This window comes from Hakea prostrata, chromosome 9, assembly GCF_041222555.1.
Source record: "Hakea prostrata isolate BN-2017 chromosome 9, UWA_Hpros_2, whole genome shotgun sequence".
Classification (NCBI taxonomy): domain Eukaryota; kingdom Viridiplantae; phylum Streptophyta; class Magnoliopsida; order Proteales; family Proteaceae; genus Hakea; species Hakea prostrata.
Genome location: NC_142608.1, coordinates 9295671 through 9302820, shown reverse-complemented (window position 1 = coordinate 9302820; position 7150 = coordinate 9295671).

The following is a 7150-nucleotide window of genomic DNA, read 5'->3' as shown; positions in this document are numbered from 1 at the left end:
AAATAAATAAATAAAAATCTTTTAGAACACGATGACGAGGCGTGCCTTATTTTAGGCGTTGGTCTTCTCTCTCTTCTTATTTGCTTCGGTTTTCGGTCGCGTTTCTCGAAGTTCTATCCTTCGCTTTTTGTCGTTCTCTCTCTTCGCTAGTGATCACGTCGTCATCGTCGTTTTCATCAAAATGTATGAAATTCCGTTTCTATCGCTCGCTTTCCCACTTATTAATTTTTATCAATAAGAAACGGGCACCTAATAATTAATAATTAATAATAATTAATTCTAATTAAAAATAAATAAAGCTAAAACCATGCATGACCCGCGAGCCATCATGCCGGCACGTAAAAGTCGCAAAACTAATCTCAAGTCCTCAACTATATCCTTTCCACTTTTCCGTGCCCCATTGGTCTCGCCCACGCATAGAAGGAACACTCGCTTTTCGCCGCTTACTGCTTCGCGCTTATCCTCTCCAGTAACTTGAGAGTACAGTCCGTAACTGGAGAGGAGACGCGACCCCCCCCCCCCCCTTCCCTTCTCTACTGTTGGGGTAGTTGGAGTCTTGGAGACAAGAACTAGAAACCCTATTTCGTAACTTTTTTATTTTTCTTTTGGTAAGAGCCCTATCTCGTAATTAGTTCTAATTTATGGTGACATTACCGAAAGATTGGTGGGACCCTGATTGGTTTCACTGATTTCCAGTGGATCGTCAGCAATTTAGATTAAATCTTTCCTACGACCATGGGTGAAGTGTATTTGTATATTTTAAATAATTATTACAAAGCAACAATCAAGGTGCATGTAAGCTGGTTTGGACAAATCTTAATTCTAAAAAAATAAATAAATAAAATGTTACTAAAATAAGTTGCATGACTCATGTGAAGTGCGTACGAGAATCATTTAATACGAAATTCACGAGAGAAAGATAAGAGGTGGTGTAAGGTTGACCAGGACCAATCAAGTCATTGGTGGTTCATGGGATAAGATACTTTAGGTTAACAACATAAACGAGTCAATCTAAAGGTTCTTTTTCGCTTTGGCAATCAAATATGGAAGCTACGCAAGACAAACGCCATATATATTTTAGAGTTTGTCTTAGTTATATATATGCACGCCATGTTGTCTCTTTTGAATTTAAAAATATATTTTAAAGGAAAAGAAATAAACCAAATGCCAAAGACTTCTCCACAAGTATAATCTCTTTATACTTTAGGTAATAATGAGTAGAGCACATGTTCCTTTTACTTTAGGGAGTCTTCTTCTACGTATTTTAAATGATGATGACTAAGATGAAATGTACCAGTCGAATGCTATTTATACAAACAACAATCAATTGTTTTTTTCTAGATCTTTTTGTCCACATTAATGTATGTCATTCTTTGGGGAAGGGAATACGAGCACGTGATCAAAACAAAAGAGTCAAACCCATGATCTCCCAATATGTAAAGGCTAGAATAACTAACCTGTTTTTGGGGGAGGGAGGTAAAAGAGGGAAACTTTATTTAAAACCAAAAACCATGATTACAACCATAACCTAAATTTTCAAACAACAAAATCCATTGTAAATCCACGGGTGGGTTCTTTAGGGTAAGGGAGGCTTTTTGCGCTACAACAACATCTTTAGCCAACTAGTCTGCTACTAGGTTAACTTCCCTTAGGACGTACGTGCTTGAAAGTTAATCGGTCAAATTGTTGAGCAAGTGTGTGATATCTTGGACAATAGTTTACACTTTCCAAGCACGTTCCGGAGCAAGATTGGGTCAAAGATAATTGCTTGGTTATCACTTTCAATCTCCACCTATTGTAGCTTGAAGTGAATTGCCGGCCCATACCAACACTTGTCTTATAGCCATTCTTCAACAATTAAGACATATTGTGAGCTACATCCTCGCCCAAAGCAGAACTGATGATCACATGCTATCCCTCCATACCCACCTAGTAATTTATCCTTAGCGACTAGTCCATCTACATTCAATTTGATTGCAGGAGCAATTGGTATAGACCATCGTATCATATTGCGAGGGTTATTATGATTAGTGATCTACCAACTTCCAATAATATCATTTTGTTGCATTGCACCTACGCCAAATTTGGAAACCTACTTGGGAAGAGGATTTCGTATTTTGAGAGTCAAATAAAGATGTGTAGGATTTCCATAGGCTTCATAGTGTAAACAAAGCTTCAATCGTAGCCTGTCCATCACGGCCTTCATGAGAGAGAGAGAGATACTTGGTGTAATAGCTAGGATAATTTAGGTTAACAAAGGAAGGAATCAAACTAGGGTCTTTTTTTCTTACTTTTTGCTTTGCTAATATCAAAGCTACTTGCATACACACTATATGTCTTAGGGTTCACTTCCATCGTACCCATATATGTTATTATGGTTTAACATTAGTTTCTTTTATGGTTGGAAATATTTTTTTATATACTCTAATTAGTAGTGAGTGGAATTTGTTAGGGATAATGGATGCACAACCACGAATAGAGAAAAATATAAGCAAAGCACACAAGGAAATTTAACGTGATTCGACAAAATTCTGCCTACGTCCACCAGAGAGAAAAATAGTTTCACTATTTACAAGAAACCTCGCACCACTCTCACACCCACAAGGTATTACCTTTTGTTTTCTGTGCCCAATCCCTATCCCAAGATAAGTTCCCCCAATCCCCTATAGGGATTGATTCCCCAATCTCCTACAGAGATCGATGTATATAGGTTATCTCACAGAGACTATTTATATGAAAACTTAAAACCCTAATCCCAATGTATTTACAATTTTACCCCAGTATTAGTAATTGACCCAGACCTTGTTTCAATTATAAATACAATCAAAATCATAATTATATAGACCCACAGAATACAAAACACCCAAACCCAACAAACACGTACTACTTTTGCTTCAACTAATAACTCTTTTTTTATTTAAATAGATATAAAGCTACACTAAAATGTGAAAATGTGCATCTAAGCGTTAACGGCTTCTTTGCAGCAAAATTAGAAACAAAATGGGTTTGTTCGTTCACATTTGTTCCCTTGCTGACTGACGACATCTCCTCAGAAAAGAAAAAAAAAAAAAAGAGAATGAGAAGAAAAAACAACAAATACAACAGAAGAGGGAAATGGAGTTAGCCGTTTGTGCTTTTTCAAAATCACGTGATTTTGCTTTCCTTTCAAGGGGACAAAAAAAAACAGATTTCTATCCTTTTTCCAAATATGAACGGACTTAGATGAATACCACTCAAAAGAACCACGTAAGGAAAAGGCCACGTGTTTTTTAATCCACTGAACTACAGTATTCTGTGGGACCCACCCACCCTTACCATCCATCTCTTGGTCCCACTATTCGCGTTCCGAAAAGACTCTAGCTTTCTTGATACGTGGGAGATAAATATGGTGATGAGCGTTGACTTTTTAACACTCAAGTAACTGAAAACTGATTTTTTACAATTATTTATTATTTTCCAACTCAAATGATTCAATTTGATTTGCAATTGATATTTTTTCTATTAGGCTTTTGTTTGCTCCGATAATTTCAAAAGTTTTACTAACATAAAATTTTATTGACCATATATATATTATTTATTTATTTTTCGATAAAATGTTAGTTAAATCTTAAGTAAGAACAGTCAGAGCCCGAGCACAAATAATAAAGTATTATACTTTAGAAAATTTAGACATACGCATTTAAGAAAATCCAAACACCTAGAGGATAAATCGAAAAAATAAAAGGGCCCACTTTCCACTACCATATGTGAAAATAGCATGAATTTACGTTGTGCATGTCCAATATGATATTGAAATCATCAAATGAAGCATAAACCAATAATTGAAATAATCGTGTGATTAGAAAAAAAGAATTAATAAGATCATTTTTCTTAAAATCTCCAATGGTATTTTTCAAGGGTGTCAACGGTTCGAGTTGGGTTGGTTTTAGGCTGAAAAACACTCAACTCAAATATGGCCCATTAAAAAAATAACGGTTTTAAACCGGTGCAATTTGGGTTTGGGTTTAGTAGCAATATGTTTTGAGTACCATGTTGATATGTGGAATTCATCAAGAGCATGTGAACACATATAAACATTAAGTTTTCTCCAAGTCTATTGTATTGGGTGTTAAAAACCAATAACTTTTTTTTTCTAAAACTAAGTAAAAATTATAGGACTAATATACAAAAGAAAACTAGCATCTTGATGAATTTTAGTGGGTTGTCTCTACTTATTCCCCTCCCCTTTCATGGCATTCATAAAAATTGATCAAAATAAAGTATTAAAATACTTTCAAATGATAATACACTTGCTAAATATTTATTAAGCCCATTTTCCAAATGGCGAAGGCTTTGACATGATTGTTGTTTGCATATTCAAAGCAAAACAATTAAGGAAAACAAATAGATACTTGGGGTTTTCCTGTTGTTTACATTTAAATTTTATTTGATTTATGGGAAGGTGGTAGCTGAACATATGTGTGAATCTCTTAGCTGAACGTTTCTAAATATCTACCATCAGATTTGGTAAACTAAATCTAGATCGTCAGATAATATTCTTAATTTTTCTCTTTTATTTATTGGTTAGTTATGTTAACCTTCTATCACCAGTTGTCATTTAAATGACATTAAAATTTTAAAGTAAATTAAAATAAAAATAAAAAAGAAAAACAAACAAACAATAGAACATTTAACATTAAACTTCTATCACTGTCTCTTTGGAAACGATTAATGAATCTTGGGTTAATCATCACTAAATCTGTCCTTTTAGTACTTGAGGTTCTTCCCTACTTCTTGTGAAATCGGTTGTGATGGCTTCTAATATTTCTTCGTCCCTTCCGCTGAAATTTACTGGTTCAAACTATTTGTTGTGGAGGATTCAGGTTTTCTTTTCTTCGATCCGTCACAGGGGTTGGTTTTCAAAAGGTATGAAATCAACAGAGAACCTTCAACTCAAGCCTTCAAAACCCCATTATATTTGTTCAAACCAAATCAATAACACGTTTGAAACATGCCGTCGCTGAAGAACCCTAGAAAACCTCATTTCCAAGGGGGCGGAGGTTACTCGACTTTATCCAGTAAATCAAAAAATCAAGAAAGAGGCAAAACCGATGATGAAAATTACCCGTAACTCCGTAAGTAGTGAGAATAATCTAAAACTTGAACAAACGGTTCAAACTTAATTTTATAGATTTAACGGTACGATCTCAATGACTGTTTAGTAAAGTCAATCCTGACGTCCGTTCAACTACAATTTAGCCTTTATTTATTTATTTATAACGGATTTAACGAGCTAGTTTTGGGCTAGCAGGCCACACAAGGGCTGGCCTGGACCAGTCCAAACCAGTGCGGGCTGAGGTTGTTCAGCCCAAACACAGCCCATAACCTTTGATTCAAGCATGTTTGGTCCGATTTTAACGGTTCAAGTTAGGTAAAACACCCTTGGTATTTTTGCTCCATCAAACGTTCCCTTTTGATACGATGGTGAAAGCAAGTTTTTTTTTTCCCCTTGTTTTTCCTTTATCCAATTCTCACACTTGTGAGATGCTCATTATTGCTAGAAACAAGAAAAAAGTTTGATTTCTGGTGTTGCTGCAAGATGAATCGATGTCTCACTTTTTATGAATGATGTTTTTCACACAATCTACTTTCAAAAGTGTGGTTCTACCCATGCGATACGATATTTACCATATGTCGATGACATATCGCCAATATATCGCTAATCTCGCCGATATGTCATCAATATGTCACCAACGTCCCTTTTCTCTCCTGTTTATTGTATTTTAAATTGTTAACTCTATTTTGCTATAATCTTCGACCTTTACGAGTACATTTTGCTTCGTTATGACTGACTATTATATTGTTTGTATCGATCAAGCAGGATTTCATACAAATTTGTGGGTTTTTCAGACTTCCTGTTTCACCCGCATATTGGGCATGTGTTGATCAAAAACATTAGTTTATGTGATGTTTTATGTCAAAATAACACTCCCAATGTGTGTATTTGACCTCAAGTTAGGCTACACAACAAAATTCATACTAAAAATCCCTCGAAATTGAGGGTAATTTTTCATCGACACCCCTCCTAATGTCGCCTGACATATTGCGATATGTCGTAGTGTCGGTGGTGTCGCCAGCCACCGACACGGCTACATGAAGCGATATGTCAAACCTTGGTTCTATCACTATGGCGTTGTCATCTTTTCTATTGCCAATTAGAGTTAGGATCACTGTATGACAATGGATGTTGCAAAGAACAGTGACTCAATGCACTGTTACCCTCAAGTGTTTTTATTGCTTCCCAAAAGTCCAATGTTTCCGGTTAAATGCCACAATTTTGGTTGAGTCCAACATATGAATCTACATCACCGACAATAGCAATGGAAGTCACTGGTGGACAGTCATTTAGATAAATGCAAGTGGTCCTAAAATTGTATGTCGTCGTTTCAATTATGTCATGTAATGTCGTAATGATGATGCATCTTAATTTATTGTCAACCACTGGATATTGTGTATTTATTGGTTCCAGCCATTTATCTTGGAAATCTAAAAAACAAGCTACTATGTCCCGCTCATCTGCTGAGGCTGAATATCGTGCTATGACTGTCACTACTTGTGAACTCATGTGGTTAGTTATATTGCTAAAAGATCTTGGCGTCATGATCCCTCGACCAATACATTTATTTTGTGACAATCAAGCTGCTTTACATATTGCTGCGAACCCAGTCTTTCACGAGTGCAAAGCACATTGAGATTGATTGTCATGTGGTTCGTGATCAGGTTCGACATGGTCTTATTCAATCCACCTCCACCACTAGTGCTGCTCAAGTTGCTAACATTTTCACCAAGACCCTTGAAAAAGATTTATTTCTCAGTCATAGAGGCAAGTTGGGAGTTCTTGACATTCACTCTCCAACTTGAGGGGGAGTATTAGGCGTGATAAGGATGATTTTTCATCATTTCCCTAATTGTCTTTCATTTGAATTCTTTCCATATTATTTCATGTTTTCATTTGAATTCTTTCCATTCATTACTCCTCTCATTTGAATTCCTTCCATTCATCATTCTTTACATTTGAATTCTTTCCATACCATCTCATCCTTCAATTTCATCAATATCATAATTTGGCTTTGACTTGATTAGGTTTTTCTATTAAATAATTTCCATACAA